General features: G+C 40.0%; 1 protein-coding gene across 1 annotated transcript in view; it reads left to right on the forward strand.

Moving 5' to 3' along the window:
• Positions 1–17,216, forward strand: part of peak1 (pseudopodium-enriched atypical kinase 1) — a 124,964-nt gene that overhangs the window by 21,328 nt on the left and 86,420 nt on the right. The window contains 1 exon segment of the mRNA XM_039807986.1: positions 7,361–7,470. The gene's annotated coding sequence lies outside the window, so the exon portion shown is untranslated.

The following is a 17,216-nucleotide window of genomic DNA, read 5'->3' on the forward strand; positions in this document are numbered from 1 at the left end:
TGAACAGCTTTTCAGTAGGGCTGCTCCCTCTTAGTCGATTAGTCAACTAATCGGTCGTTTTGGTCTTAGTCAACTTAGATTTCTTTAGTCGATTAGTCATGTTTGATGCTTTTTTCATGCTGAATGATTTATTTCCAAGAAACATACGAGCACATCTCTGGTAGAACACAAGAATTAAAGTGTTGCTTTTGCATGACTCTTTGCGGAGAAACTCAGATTTACAGATCTGTCGATTAAATCAACTAATCGATTAGTCGATACAATTGAATGAGTGTTAGTCGACTACGTAGTTCTTCAATCGAGCACAGCCATACTTTTCAGACCAGCTTTTATTTATCAAGGGGAAGATGACAGTCTCATGGGTGAGATTCATTTTTCTAGGGGTGATTTTAGTATTGAAAGTACTAGAAAGCCTTTGTAATCTTGCCAGGAGTGCAACAGACACATTAACCAGTAATCTATTGATATACTTACTACTTTGCAAATGCATGCCCTTTCTATTCTAAGGACATTGCTCGTTTAAAAAAAATCAAATCAATTTTCTGTATTCATTAGTTGAGTAAATAATGATTTAGCCTTAGTAAGTATACTGTTTTTAAGGAGGTTGAAATTTGCTAATTATTTAGAGCGCTCTCTTGCACACACACACACACACACACACACACACACACACACACACACACACACACAAAAAATATGTAAGCTATATATTTCATACTCGCCCTACATCCACCAGCACTTTTAATTAAAACTATCTCTTTTGCACACACGCTCATGAGTCCCCCATTACATCTCAGCTGGTTAAGCAAGGCATGTTAATTTACTTTTACTGTAAGCAATAATTAGGCTTGGTGTGGAGGCATGACGGAAAGGAGGACATGCATAGTAATCGGGCTGACTTTCGTCATAAAGGGCTTTAATTAAACAGGTTTGTCAAAGTCGCTTTATACAAGGACATCAAGACTAATAGAGCAAACATATCAAACCTCAAATGAGGTCAGCCCTTGTGTGTCTCACAGCGTGTATATGTATGTCGTCTGACAAAAAAACCAGTTTTGTTCAGTATCTTATGTATAGAATTACAATAAATATCTAAATATGTTTTCCTTGCTTATTTCAACTGCATCACCACGTCCTCAAGAACATAACCCATAATTGCTGAATCGAGTTATTGGCATTAAGCCAAAACAAAAGTGCCCGGTAGTTGTCATTTTATAATACAAAGGTTTCCAACCAGCACAAAGCAGAGAGGGATGTGAAACATACTTTAGTGTTTAATTGCAAAGCAGTGGGCTGCGCCGTTTGAATTTAGCATTTCTATGCAGTGCACATTTCAAAGGGGCTGCATGCTGGATTTTACTCAACACATTGTTTTGTTTGTTTTTGCTGAATTTGCTGTAGGTTGACACCTTTTTTAATCAGCTCAAACAAGCAGCTGTCTGCAACAAGCCATAGGCCATTCACAGGTTTTAGCTTTCACAGTGATTCCATGTTCATGTGCTGTCAACAATTCACATGCATGCCCACCTCCTGTCTGGACGCTCTATTCACTTGTCTGTCAAAGCTTTGTGGGAAATAGAAATTACACACCCACGGTTTTCACATGGTTTCCTCGGGGTCTTAAAAAGGCTTAAAATTTCAAAATCAAAATGTTGGCCCTTAAAAAGTCTTAAAGTCGCCTAAGTGTTGTGTTCTCAGTCTTAAATAATTTACAGGTCTTATTTTCCTACGTCCATGCAGCGCTACCTCATTATGCTCATTTAATTCCATGGTGTTGTAGTTCTTTCTTTCGCTAGTCCAGCTTCACTGTGTTACGACTACCAATGAGATCAACATGTAACTTATATTGCAGCCAATCAGCTTTCGTGTTATTGGTGCGAGTCTCTTTCGGATTGTACCACAGGCATAAAACAGATTTTATTCGTCAGCAATGAGGAAGTGCAAGTTTAGCGATACTTGGCTTGAAAAAACGAAATTCAGGGCTCAGTTGATGTTGTGATAAAGGTCTTTAATTTCATTCATAATGGTCTTAAAAAGTCTTAAATGTGACTTCGTGAAACCTGCAGAAAGGGTAGGGAATGACATGTAGGCCTAACGCAAGTCTCAGGCACGATCTTAAATGCACCTTTGCTAATTGAGCTATTTGAACACCACCTTACGAGTGTTTATTATTGTGAAAATGAGGGGATTAGGGAGTATCCTGTTTAATGAGAGATACAAAATCCTAAACCCAAATCTTTTTCCGTTTTGCTTTATGACCTTTCGTATTTTCTTTTTTATTTGCCTTGTAAGTTTATGCTCATGTAACGTTTGAATTGCCTTTGTGTTTGAATTGTGCTATATAAAGAAATCGCCTTGCCTTTGTATTGCCTGATATCTCTAAAAAAGGATGGCACTCTCTTTGTCTCTTGGCGCTGTCAGGTGATGCCGTTATCTTTTGCACTGTAGGAACGCTGCCCAATAGGAGAATCTTTTAAGCTACTAAGGGTAGTTATAATAGGGCTGGAGGTTTTTAAATTCCATAACCGATTCAAAATGACTGACTGGAGTCATTACAGGCCAAGTCATCTTGCACAAGGTTCCCTGCAAAAGATAGAAAGCTTAATGCAACACGTTGCTGAAACAAATGCTGCCACTAGGGATTTACAGTGATTGTAAAGTGAGACACGGAGCTTTGAAGAGGGAGATTATCTTCATGATTAGCTTTACAACAGCCTGTAGTGTGAATTAAATTCTATACATACATACTCAAAATGCTGACTACATCACCCCTCAGGGTAGTAGTAAAACTGCATCATTGTGACCCTGCGCAAGGTAATAGGCTTCCCCCAGGAGTGTGAGCTTGATCCTGAGTGATGTCTTTAAGCCACCCCATTGAGTTTACATCACTCCATGTTTTATCTGGCTTGCTGCAAGTGGAGACAGTTTTAATGGTCAGTCTGTGTCTTTCTGTCTCAACCAGTTCTGTGTTTTTCTTCGTACCAAATGGAGGTTCTAGAACTTGGTGGGTCTGCCGATCTGTAATTAGTGCCAACCATAAACAACCGGAATCCCACTGAGCACTGCCAAGGGTGGCTGCCCTCACCACGACAATCAGGAGTTTCCCTTTTGTCCTCGAATGTGTCTGATGTAGAGCCAGCTGCCTGCCCTGGGAGGTGAACAGTGGGCTTACTGTATGGAGAGAGGGGAAGAGAAAGTTAAGGAGTTGTGAGGAGAAACATGGATTGTGAAAATAAATAAAAATACTATTAAAAGAAGAAATAGGAAGGGAACTGCACCTTGTAAAGACTATGATAAAGAGGTTACTGTTAAGTAACTTGTATCCAGGAGATGTCAGAGTCCTTTCCTGTCCTGCAGAATCATATTTAAATATAGAGTCTGATGCCATCTAAATGTGATGCAAGTCCTCTGCTCTAGGATCAGTACAGATGCTTTTTCTGCCCTGGCTCTAAGATGCACAATAATGACATCATGGCTAATGTTCTACAGGGTAGCTCTCCATTCCAGTTATTTGTCTAGTCGTTTGGCATGCATGCCTATTGTTTTACAAATGTTATATCCCCCTGAGTCACTTGTACTTGCATTTTAGAACTATGTAGACACTGGATTTAAGCAAGAATATCATATCTTGGAGAAAACGTGCCAATTCTTCCTTTGCAGCCACAGAATCTCTGAAATCTTTTTGATTTAATCCAGAATGCCCAACTTTCCAGGCACATGTAAAGGTCATGGAGAACTCTCGTTGTTGCTGTCTTGGGAACAGGGTCATGAAGACATGCTCCGTGGACCATTGCAAACAGTCGGCTGCTTGTCCTGTGGCCTCCCAGCCCACTTAGTCTGCACACACAACCAATCTAGGCACATGGCTAAGAGGAGGAAACATCTGTGCATTTAATGCAGACATCAGAATGTCTCAGAGAAAGAAACAAAACTTAAAAGGGGAGATGTCATATAAGGAGCACTGTCAGTTTAAGACGTTGGTGTAATCTGACGTCCTAAAAAAAGATACTCAATTTGTGTTAAATGTCGTGGTGTTTGTCACAAAAATAAAACAAAAGTGGATCACCAAAAAAGAGGATCAGAGGCAATTTCCTCTCAATTTTCCAATGCCCAATAGCATCTTCCTGACAGCCATCTCCTATATAGCTTCACACTATATTTTTAAAGCATGAGACTAGCATGTCACTGTCTTTGAAACTTTCTTTTGCGCTACAAGCCAGCCAAGTACAATAATGTCATATGTGGTTTGACGGCTAGTATCATGCCAAGTCTTTGATTCAGGCTCTGTTGAGCTTGGCATGCTTCCTTCCCATAGGAATCTCTTAGCTTGAGTTGGAGATCAAAGCCCAGTGCATGTGCATGTTGCCAAAGGCTGACATCTTAACCTTTCAAATATTGTACTCTCGACTACAGTGTCCAGGCAGGTCGACTCAGACTCTTGTTTTTTTTGTCTCAAGAGTGATCATTTCCCAAACTTAATGCGTGAAAGTTGTCCGTCATGGCATCATAGCAGCTGCTTGTGACTCAAGAATGCCTGTGGAGCACAACATGCACTTAATGTCTGGTAACAAACCTTTTGTTTGTAACCAGTGGAGTTGAGTTTTGAGGACCTGAGAGCTAGCTTTGAGATCCCTAGGACATCCTTTTTCCTTTTTATCTTCGCTTAAGGTCAGCCCTAAAATGTTATGGAGTACCATGGGGAAACAGTCTTGAGACCCACCCAGTCATTAAATGGCTTGTTGATTTTCCTGCGAGAGGATTAGTGTCCGGGATTTATGCTAAACTGATGCAAGTATCCATAGGAGAACTCCCAACAGTAAAGAAATGGGAGCGAGAGCTGAGCCCGGAGGGGAACATAATTAATTGGGAGACAGTTTGGGACAACATTTCCCACTGTTCCAAGAACCCAAATCACCAGAAGATCCACTTCAACACATGCCATAGGACATATTGGACTCCTCAGAAGAGATACATCTCCAAAGGAATTCCCACTCCCTGTTGCACGTTCTGTCAACCTGAACAGACTGGAACTTTCCTGCACATGGTCTGGGAGTGTGAACAGGTGCATGTGATAGGATGTCAAATTCCTACTGACCCAATTGTTTTGTTACTTAATGACAAAACAAAATTAACAAAGCCAAGTCATCGACTATAGACCTATGGAAAGGTGCAGAAGCACTGGTATCAGTCCTAATGACCTCAGCATCACAAGAAGTAGAGGAGGGCGACTAGGCAAGGTGTGATTTCTGTTTTTGTTTGTTTGTTTTGTTTTTTCTTTATTTTCCTTGAGACCGTGGGGGGTGGAAGAGGGTGGTCGTTCCTGTTCAAGTGTGTTTGTCTGTTCTGATGTTTAAAATAAAAAATAAAGTTATCTAAAAAAAAAAAAAAAGAACGCCTGTGGAGGCCTTATAATATAGGAACAGCTCAAAGAGTGGGTGCGAACAGCAGTAGTGCTGTTGGGATGCAATAAAACAGTTTGCATCACCGTAGCAATAGCCTGGTGTGCTCAGCTCTGTATCCGCCCTGATTACCATTGCCTAACTGCCATAAAAGGACATATGAAGGTGTTTAGCTATCTGCCTACAGTGTTTTCCCTAGGTTTGTGGAAGACTTAGGTGCACATATTTGGCAGGAGATTTAGGGGTTCTTCCTTTAAGAAAATGTTAAGTTTTTCAATACAAAATATACAATTTCACATCATTTTGGATCATTATGATTATAATTCGGTTTAGGTGGTGCCCAAAACGGCTTGGGTGCTGTCTCCTTAACCTTAAAATGGTAAGGAAAACCCTGGCCTACGTAGAAATACTGTAGTGCGCTGTCAATGAGAGCCAGAGGAAGGAAGTGATCATGGCTAAAACCAGGAAGAAAGGTAAGCCCAGTGGAGAATTGGCCTGACTGCACTGCATTATTTCTTATTTCTTCTCTTCTTTTTAGTTGTAATATGTTGGGCATTTTGGACTTTTAAATACAATTCCACTTGAAAGTGTTCTTACTTTAATTGGGATGCAGGTTTTTCTCTTTTTCTCTACTATATCTTTGTCACTCTCTGTTATGTATGCTTTGCCTTTACTAACTGTCTTAGCAAGGAACAGGCGCCAAGCCTCTCGTATCAATACAAGAGCATACTGATTGTGATTGAGATAATATACACACATACACAAAATGAATGGGTACTCACCCAGACTTGGACATGTGCACAGCACTCACACCTGCATGTGTTCACACAAACATTCTGCTCACCTCCCCCCATCCTCTGCCCACTGGCAGCCAGCATTAGTGTTGGATTATACATTAAAGCCCGAGTCATGTTTAGCAAGTGGACCCTCTTAAAACAAAAAAATAAAAAGGCTTTCAGTGCAAACAGACTCCCCACCTCTAAACCCTTGGCTCTAATAGTTTAGAGCCACTAGCTGGGCTCTACACTAACAATTCCTTATATAGCTTGGTTTCTTGCCTGGGCAGACTACAGTATAAAGAGGTGATGAATTTAGGGCAGGGGAGTGGTTCATGTCTAATTTCTGTGGCTTTTAATGAGAATTGGGACGTGACAGTGTTGCAGAATGGTTTGTTAGTTTGTTGGCACTATTAAAGCACATTGGCTTTTTGACTGGGTGTGGTGGATGTTTATGAAGATTATCCCACATCAAGTGGGAGCAGCGTTTGTTTTCAGGCTCATTCTCAGCTCGGGGCGTTGTAGAGAGACATTGTCCACAAAAAATAATCCTTTTTAACTTTATGTAAAGCACATTATTTATGAGATTTGTCTTTATTTTCTCACTTTTAGCCTTGGTCACAGATTGTGTGCTGATCGCTGCTGCTGTAAGTGACAAAGCAGGCTAGTTGTGTATCATATTGAGTTCTACCTGCTTGACTGACCTCAGCATGAAGCATACAGGTGCCAAAGCTAGACAGGTTAGTTTCCTTTTTAATTTAGATAATTGAGCAGCTCAGGGTCCACCATACCTCCACCTCACTTTTGTTAAAGTGCCATATCTTACCCTAGTCCCATTTTCTTGTGGGAAAAATATCCATGCATGGAATCTGCCAAACTTGAACTACCAAATGTGGAATTTCTTTTGATTGATTTGCTGTATTCAGTAACACCTAAACAAGTTGCCTAGTTGAAACGTATAGTACATATGGGAATTATAAATTGTTCTGTGCTTCTGTTGATTCAAATGTGAATACGCTAAATATTTCGTGTCAGTTTGTCATTTCTAAACAAAAATCCAATAATTTTTTAATGTAATTAGCCTGTATCTGTGACTTCTCAGGAATAGGTGCTCACCAGGAGCACTTGATGGTGACATTAAGCTGACATCTGCCCTCTCTCAACTCTTGCCTCCCTTGTCTGCAGGAACATTGGCTGCCGCATTAAGATGCCCTGCGGTTTTGTCTGAATCGGAGACTTCTGGTGCTTTCAGACCTGTAACACGCAGGACAACGGGGAGCTGCATATCCTGGCAGGTAAGCGGAGTAAACTTTGTTTCCTGTCATCAGCAGAAGGACAATTAACCATTAAAAATGCAGTCTCTTAGTAGATGACAGTAGTTCTGTCGGTTTGGAATTTACAGGGAGATCTGTTGCATTAAACTAAGCCCTTCTAATTTCTTTCTAAGCTGCTGCAAATAGAAAACAAGTTAAAAAGACAGTTTTACGCCACTCTATGTTCTGAGGGAGTTTGTGCCTTACTTCTTTAAGACCTTGGGCTGGGTATGGAACTGTTGCCTTTGTTGGGCCTGTAAAGGCAATTGAGACATTAGTAATATTGGGTTGTACAAATAAACTGCCGCACAAGTATACAACGGTCTACAGCATCACCACGACAAGGCAAAAACTAGACTAATAACTTCAACCTGACACTTAACAGACAATCTGGTTTTGATGTGTTACTGTATTCATTCTGATAGCTTTGAGTTTAAATAATATTTGAAGTGGACTTAGTCTCTTATACACAGGGTCAGTCATCCTTGGAAAAGGAGGCTGGATGGTCATATTGTGTCTTTCAGTTTCTGCCCTTGCTGCCTGGGCTGATGTTTATTAGTTCTTTGATTCTGTGCCTGCCCCTCCTATAAATCTTCCTTTCTGTAACCAGTTCTCTCACGCTTTGGCACAGATGAACCACTACAAAGCAGTCAAATTTGTCAAACTGCTCAACAACCTCAAAGGGGAACGAGAGGTCAAACACATGCCGTACATCCATTCAATGATAGGATATGTCATGTTCAGTGTAATACTGCATGTTGAAAGCATTTCATATTATATTTTTATTTAGCTGACTGCTTTACACGTTGGAGTTTAATTCAAGCCAAGTTGAGATGATTTCATTGTTGCGGAATGATTCTTTTTAGTATACACTCATCTTTCTCTTGCTGGAAAATGATTTCATCCCTTCTGACTTCATGACCGAGGTATTTCAAAATTGTAGCTGCACGTCAACTACAAAGCTCAGCAGCTATTTCTGGCCTTGTTTTGTTTTTCGTTCTGTTTTGGTAGTTATCACCACCTCTACCTTGATGAATGAGACTGCTATGTTGTCTGATGTGTTGTCTCAGTAAGTCCCTCTGCATTTAGGCCAACATGGTTGTCAGTGCTGTTGTGTTTCACATTGACAATACATATTTTTCATTCAGTTTTTCCTCCTCCCTACTGACACGTTTGATTTGTTTTGTCTGTTATTGTGTCTCGCAATTGTGACAGTTTAAGTGGAAACTGTCAGTTACATTTCTCTGTCTATTTGGTACAGGAAGGTTGAGCATATGCAGTATACATTTATTTATGTGTATCTGTATACTCTGCATAAAAAATATGAATCTTTTTTAGATTTTTTTGTTAACATTTCTATTACTGTATTTTGATTCCCGATGTATAAAATGGTGGTATAAAGAAATGTACTTTCAGAAGGTTTTAAAGTGCTGAACTCCATAGCGATGGGGTTTTTGCCTTTTAATATGATGGCGCTGTTCCATGCAAAGGTTTAGGGTATCTGGGTACTGTGATCCAACTATTGTGGCAATGTCATGGTCCCTGTGAGGTCTCTTATGATTCCACGGCCTAATTAGCACCAGAGCAAAATCCCACATTCGTATTTACAAGGACTTTGAAATGGGCTTGAGCATAATTGGACTTGCAAGATCCCTGGCTGAGTCAAGGCCAGCCACCACCCATTGCTCTGTGTTCACAGGCTCCCACTGATAGACCCTGTGCCATCTAGTCTCATGGAGGATCAGGGCAAGAGGATTTGAGTGGGTTGTTTTTGACATAATTATCCTCTAAATGCTGATTCACTGATAGTGAGGTCTTTAACTTCAGTGTGTTCATGAGGACGCAAGAATGTGGCATCCACATCTCTTCTTGATTTCCTCTGGGGAACCTAATTAGTGAGTCTGGATGTGGGGGTGTTTGGGGTAATAACTATCCTCTGAATATATGATAGCAGCAGTGGTAAAGTCAGAGCTGTATTACAGTTACCAAAGCCACCATGTGTGCTGTATTCATTGACACACTAGAAAGTAAAGAATTACCAACAAAGGATTCATTTGCTAGTAAGATTTGACAATTTTTTGGAAAATAAAAGTCTCTGCCTTGTTCTGGGTCATTGCTGTCAGGGCTTGGAAAGTACCACACGCACGTTTAACTCTTTCATCAATCTGTGTAGAAATGTAAACAGTCGCGGGTTTGCTTTGGCTACTGAAGGCATGCAAATTAATTGCAGGCAACATTAGTATTCTACCCCAAAGCAAATTAAAACAGTTTGCATATGACTGAATGAGACTGAAGTATTAATAACCTGGTCAAATAAATAGCATTGACCATTTTGCCACATGATTTTGCAAAGATTTAATACATTTACTTTTGTTAATTTCAATCAGCAGAGCTAAAATATCATGCAACTGATTTTCTTTCCATCCTTTTGCTATATTAGCGCTCTCCTCTTTCCTTCATCTGCAACAGATTTCTTTGTACGATCAGATGCAATGAGGAAGAAAAGCTAAAAACACAACAAATGAACACTCAAGTCAAGGCCCATCAACTACGCTCATTTTGAGCTAATCCCTTGATTACGATTGTTAGAACAAATGCAGTGTAAACACTTAGCTGTAACCTCAGCCCTTTTTGTGAACAATTTTCTAATTTTAGTGAGCAAGTATTTGAACACATGATGTTTTTGAACAGATGAAGTTAGAGTACAAGCATAGCAGATTATGCCAAATAATTAATCTAATAGCTTTCGTCATTTATTATGAACCTGTTATTCAAAAGATGTTTGTTTCCCTAGGCAGGTGGCAGCCTGGCTACTGTAGCTATAGCACAGATGGTCATGTCAAACAGGAAGACAAACACTAACAGAACGCTGGTTTTCTCCACGCATTGAGAGCTACTGTAGGTTAGGTTCATTCCCACTAGGGAAAACCGATATTAGGCGACGTTCACACCACAAGTCTCAATGCTTAATTAAATTGATTTTTTGCTCAGGTCCGATTTTTTTGTTTGACTGTTCACATTGCCTTTTAAAATGTGGCCTATATCAGATTCCAGTGTGAACTGTTTGCAGTTTCGAACTGACCCGCATGCGCAAAAGAACAATAACAATGACATCAGACGCAGCACGCTGTTGCACTAAAGTTAGGGAGGTTATGGAGGAAGTAAGCATTTTCGCCTTTATTTCAAAATGTTTGTGTAATGGCTTTTGCGGGGTTATGGTTGCAAATTCACACAGAGGTCTGTGTGGATGCAGAGACGAAGCCAGGAGTGGTGGGACTGCGTTGTGAATAGTTTCACAGAGCCGCATAATTGTGCCAAATGTCGATGTAGGTTGACGTAAAAGTCGCATCAAATCCACCTTGGTTGTTCACACTGCGGCCGCATTGAAAAAAAATCTGACCTGGGTCTGATTCAGGACCACATATGGAAGTGGTCTAAATGGTCTAAAAACATTTTCTGACAAAGTATTCAAACTGCCCCTTCAGAAACGATTTTTTTTTTTTTTTTATCTTAACACAGTTATTATTATGTTGGAAAGCACATACAGAAAAAAACTAACTACTCATACAATATAAAGGTCTCTTAACCTTGGGATTGGCAGCCTAATGTTGGGGCACTTAATATGAAGATGGTTTAGCAAAATGAAAAACTCAAATGATAAATAGATTATAAATTAAGTTGTAATTTTTATGACAGCTTAATTAATGCCAGTACATCTACTTCAACAGGTCCAGAATTCTTTTAACTGTAGATATTTTGCCAAAATATATGTTGAAGTGCAATTGATTTACTTTTACTTTTATAATTTGGAAGTACAGTAACTTTACATCCTGTTTTTATTTTGATAGTCACTTAAAGCTGGAGTCTGTGTATGAACACCGGATTCTTTTCCGCGGACACATAGAACGATCAGCGGACGGTGACTAGATATTTGCTGATTTTGACAAAATGTTAGATGCTTAATCTGTTTTGTTACCCTCATCTGCATCTGCATGAAGACATGGAGATCTTATCCGTATAAGCTGATATCAGTGGTAGAATATCTGCTCTGGCTTCAAATACAAAGGGGTAAAAAAATGAATTAGTTCACCATAGTTTTACCAGACTTTTTATGTTACGTTTAGATGCCTGTGGCTTTGCTATATAGGCCAAGTGTAACGTTAAAGTCCCAGTGGAGTTTCTGACCACTCTGAAAGTCGGCGTGTATTGACTGGCACTATGTATGTATGTATAGATCCATCAAAATTACACACTGTTGACTCATGGAAGCTCTTTAAGTTACTCTGCTTATTGATTGATGCTTTCCCCCCGCTATGATTGTCCTTGATAAATGGATTAGGATGTGCCCTGTGCTTTTTCCCTCTAGAGTTACCACTTCAACAATGCTTACTAAAAGTGCCCTTGCTATCTTGCTCCAACAGTAAACAATGTAGAGTTTTCCCATTATGACCTCATTGATAAGGTTTAAATCAATTAGGCCATAGAAAGTACCTAACTTCCAGGAAGTGTAGTGTGGAAGTGGAAAAAGATGGACCTTGGATAGTGCTCTGTCCTTGAAGCCCGTTATGTCAATAAAGCCAAGGACAGTGGAGATCAATACATGAGTAGGTGTCTGGAACATGAATTCCCATCACACTCCTGCTTTGCCTCAATCCCTGACTTTCCCTCCAGGCCCCACTAAGTGGACTGTGGAAACCAGCAGCTGTTGGAGTTCCCATCAGAGCACCTCAGAGAACGAAAGTGAATTTCACCGAGGGAGTCGCAGAAGTCTGAAACATCAATATCAAATGATTTATGGGTCAGCGACCTACTCCAATTCTCTAACCGTTAGTCAGAGGGAAACCTCAGCGTCACCAGCACAAGTTTATTGGATTTACAAATGTTGCTGTTGCTTTTTTATATATGCGTTGTATGCAAAATTGTCATTGTCTCACACATTCATTTAAGTAATAAAGATTTTATTTTTAAGAAAATATGTCTTCCGGCCTACATCCCAAAACCACTGACCACAATATTTAAATACATGCCTGGCTTTCTCTTGCCATCGCCAGCTGATGGAACAAAGGTCAGGTAGTAAAATGACGTCAGTTTGACCTCCTAGGTCCAGTGGGAGTCTTGATGGATTTAGGTAGCCTATTCAAAATGGTTTCAGAGGGGTGGATGGCAGTCTCCCCTAAATTCCACCAAGCTGTGACCCCAGTCCCGTCAACGCTGCCTGCTATAGTTATCCAAGGCCTGTTTCGACTTAGTTATGGCAGGAATGTGCCATTGCATGAGAAGAGGTCATCCCTCTTCGTGGCCTGCTATGGCTCTTCTCCAGACATGCTTTCCCACGCATGCAGCCACCCTGCCATTCATCAATGAGGAATGTTGATATTTGTTATGCAGGAACCTTGACTTTTCATCATCCGGACTATTTAGAGTAAATAAACCTATGCTCTAGTTTATTGTTTATCATAAATGAATAACTTGTTTCACGTTGGACCAGATTTAGATTTTCTGTGGTCTCGATGTGTTAGTTAGTATTAATTTAGAAATAACATATCCTATTTTTTGCAATGCTAGCTGAATGGCTTTAGGGACCGCAATGTCAGTCCACCACTTTGGTTGAAATCTATTCCTGTTCCCCAGAGGATGTGTCCTACTGGCTTTGGTGAACACCTGACTTTCCCTCGAGTGCCACCATGAGCTTGACTTTTTAATTATATACTGAAATATCTATAACAACTATTGGGGATGAATTGTGGTAACTTTGATCTTCTGACTTTTCTTCTTACGCCACCATCTGGTCACTGGTACTTGTTGCCCGTGTTGGTTAATTACCAAAATACTCACTAAACCAACATGGGCAAAATGGTAAACATTATACCTGCTAAACATCTGCATGCTAGCATTATCATAACTAGCACGTTGGCATGTTGATGTGAGCATTTAGCTCCATTACAGCCTCACAGAGCATGGCTGTAGACTCTTGATATGGTTTTATTTTCTGATCTGTGATTTACAAAGAGCCGTACGCTCATTGCTCCTCCAAAATGCCACCAAATCATCCCTGGTGTTTTGCAGTGCAACTGCAACAACATCATTTAAGCTGCTTTCCCACATGCATCTTAACCCATAAATGCAGTGGCAATTTTCTGTCTCCTATCATGTGGGATTAGAGGCTGGAGTCTTTTCTGTATAAAATGCTTCAAGTGTTAAGCGAGCTCAGGACAGTCACTATAATTCTTTCATCATTATAGGTAAAGCATGTAAAGGTCATTTACATTTTTGCTGGTGTTATATCGAAGACAGGGATATTAGTTGTACTTTAACACACCCAATAACTGCCTTGCAATTTAATGGAATGGATTAGTCATGTTTCCATGTGCATAAGGAAGCAATTTGGTATTCTCTCAAAAAATCATGTTTCGGTGGTTACCATGTGTTTCTGTTTTCAGTCCTGAATAATGTTAATCATCTGAAAGTGAACTGAAGTAAATGACCATTAATCACTGTAATGTTACCAACCAGTCATACCAATAAGGGGGGGCAAAGGCAGAGGGACCGCAGGGTTAGCTTACGTTAGCTGTTCCCAGACAACTGAGTTTTTAAATTCCAGCATATGATATGCACACGACTTGCCTCCCTGACTGGCTTCGAGAGGGGCGGATGTGCGCATGCACGTGTCATTCAGAACACAAGACAAAATAAGAGTATTCTTGCAAAACAGAACATGGTAAAATAATTGTTTTTTCTCGATTATACTATTTTGGTGATCGTTGGGAGCCGAAATTGAAATTGAAATTGAAATTCAATTAATTGCACAGCCCTAGTGTAGGTCCAGCTACAGACAGCAGTTTTTGAGCTGGTACATTGTCAGTTATTGCCCAAGCACTTATCAAGAGGGTGAATGGTTACTGTCATGGGTTGGTAGAACATGGACCCTCTGGTGAAGGCCAAAAAAAAAAAAATTGCAGTCATCATGTCAGATGCAGCTAAGCATGATCGAAAATTCACAAGTAATACTAATCTGTCATGGACATTGCTTGTTTCTGTTTTACTCTGTCTGCCAACCTCAAATCAGCACTTTTATAGAGGGAGCTGTCCCTGATTTCTGAAAATAGATCTAGTTACTTGACACCTTGTCATGTAATCTGTGTTTCAGATTTATTGGCCACTAGTCTGCCCAAAGACTTTCAACTTGATCTGCGTCAAGCCCTTTAGTCTGACCACCTATTGTTTCGCTGTTTAGTCAACCTTGTCTTGCCTGGCTCTTCAAACAAGCTGAAGTTTCAGCTGTTCAGTCCCCCCCGATTTCTGTGTTGTGCTCTTCGGCCCTTTGAGACTCAAGTTGTTGATTGCCTTTGGCAAAGTTTTAAAAAGACTGCTAATAAACGTGTATAGAAACTTTGAAGCATGTGATGGAAAACAACTGTAAAGGTTTTTGCCATTCCCAGTTTGCATTGTGCACTTTACAACATATTTATTCCAGCTATTATTCAAAGTTGATGAACAGACAGATTGGCAGGGTCTTGTTTTTTCCACAGGACTTATGTGCACAGAGGTGAGTACACACAAACTAATACATGATTGATGTCACTCAGTATTGGAGGTGATGTGCAAGGCCAGATAAGGAAGTGGTAGAACATTGCCTGCAAGGAATTTATCACCCTGTCAATTTTGAAAGGATTTAGCTGCTATTAGAATCACATTATAAACGAAAGTAGAACGTAGGCACATTTTAAGCCGCATCAGGTTTATTGACAACCCAGGAGCTGTCCTATCGAATGGGACTGCTGAAAGTATATAATCTTGTTTTACCGAAAGGAGGGTTTGAGGGGCTAGGGGCTCTGTAAAAAATTGTTTATGATATAATGTAAACTACATTGCTTCCCAGAAGAGAACTCACGTGGATTTTCAGAAAAAGGGATGGATAGGTTCAAGAACGGCCTCCAGCCTTCAGTACAGATTCATGTGTATAATCCCTCCCATCCCTGTCACAATCTTATTAAGCCTAAGCATATGAAAATACTGGTTCAGACCAGTGTAACTACTGACCATTGTCAACTGGGTGGATGTTATGAGAGAGGAGACTTGAGTTTGTCTGTTCCATGTGTAATCTTGCCTTGTTGTGACTCCTCTACACCCGGCCAGACCCTGTTCACCCCACCCTCTATTGCATGTTTTTTCAGCTGTGTTTACATGCCAGCTCTCTGAAACTTGAAGGGTAGGGTGAATGCCTTCCTCTGTACCAGACTTCTGACATCTGTCAGGATCATATTTTCTTTGACCTGCAGTAGCTTCATACTAATGCTGCATACTATAAACTTTCTTTTGAGAAAGATAGATGGTTAAATCTATAAAATATTTAAATCATCTTAAATATTTCAAGTCAGTATTTAAGAAAACAATCCCACAAAAGGCTTTATCTTGAGAAGTTAAGAAGTTGTTACTAAATAATCTTGAATTCATGCAGCCCTTAAATTTTTAAGGGCCAGTCTAGTATTTGGTGTCTGTCTAGCAGATGACATTGAAATGCGAAATCTGAGATAAGTATCTCATTATTTTGTAAATTTAGCTGGGCATTAATAGCTCAAAATTATTCAGATGACTTAGTTCCACCCCAAAAACATATGGTGGGGACAGAAAAGATTGGAGCTGCACTAAAGGGTTTACTCTGAATGCTGACCTTCCACTTTCCACACAAACTTATTTCCTCCTTCGGTCAGTTAGCAGGGAAGAAAGGCATCCATACTGCATGCATTATTGATGAGTATGAAAATTGAGCCTCTGAGCTAATGGGTAATATTTCAATAGTGGTGTAACGCATATTTGGTACCCTCAATCCATGGGATTCCTCTTCTTGGTCCGCACCCGGGACTCCTGCTGTTATTGATCATTTGCGCTCTAATTTGGTCCAATTTATTCAGAATAATGTGCAATCTGAATGCCTGGGATTGAGAGATTTTGGTGGAGAAGACAATATGTGGTGATAGATCACCTCAAACCGTCAGTCAACCCCAAGTTGATGTCCGAATGGTCACCTTCTCTCTTTCCATTTTGTTGCTCACTGATATATATATATATATATATATATATATATATATAATACACATACACACACAGACAGTACAGTCCCCTGCAGCAAAGTCACTCCTTGGATTTGAAGAACTTGAATTAGACTGATGATGACACATGAGTTTACCTAAATGCATACAGTTCAATTTAACATTAGCCAAGTCAACTTTATTTTTTTGGGGCTTTTTCGCCTTTAATTTTGACAGGACAGCTAGGTGAGAAAGGGGAGAGAGAGGGGAAAGACATGCAGGAAATCGTCACAGGCAGGATTCGAACCCTGGACCTATGTGTCGAGGCATATACCTCTCAGTATATGTGAGCCTGCTCCACCCACTGATCCAACCCGGCCACGCTTGACAAGAATTTTTGCATAGGTTTTAATGTATTGTATGTACAATATTCCTAGGAGTTTGTTAAATGTGTTTATTTTGTTACTTGTATCCACTTTGTCTGTGGGTTACAGAGCAAGAGTATACAGTTGTGTGTTTGACTAAATCTCAGTTTTGTGGGCATGACAAAGTCACTGAGTATTAATGTAATGTACTGCTGTGCATTAGTTGAGAAATTCACTAAATTACAGGTGCAGTTTAAAGGGAGCCAGTTGAACACAGTACCTGATTAACCTGGCTGAAAGAAAAATCGCGTCTGGTAAATTTTATTCCTTAATT

Source organism: Perca fluviatilis, chromosome 8 (genome assembly GCF_010015445.1).
Source record: "Perca fluviatilis chromosome 8, GENO_Pfluv_1.0, whole genome shotgun sequence".
NCBI lineage: Eukaryota > Metazoa > Chordata > Actinopteri > Perciformes > Percidae > Perca > Perca fluviatilis.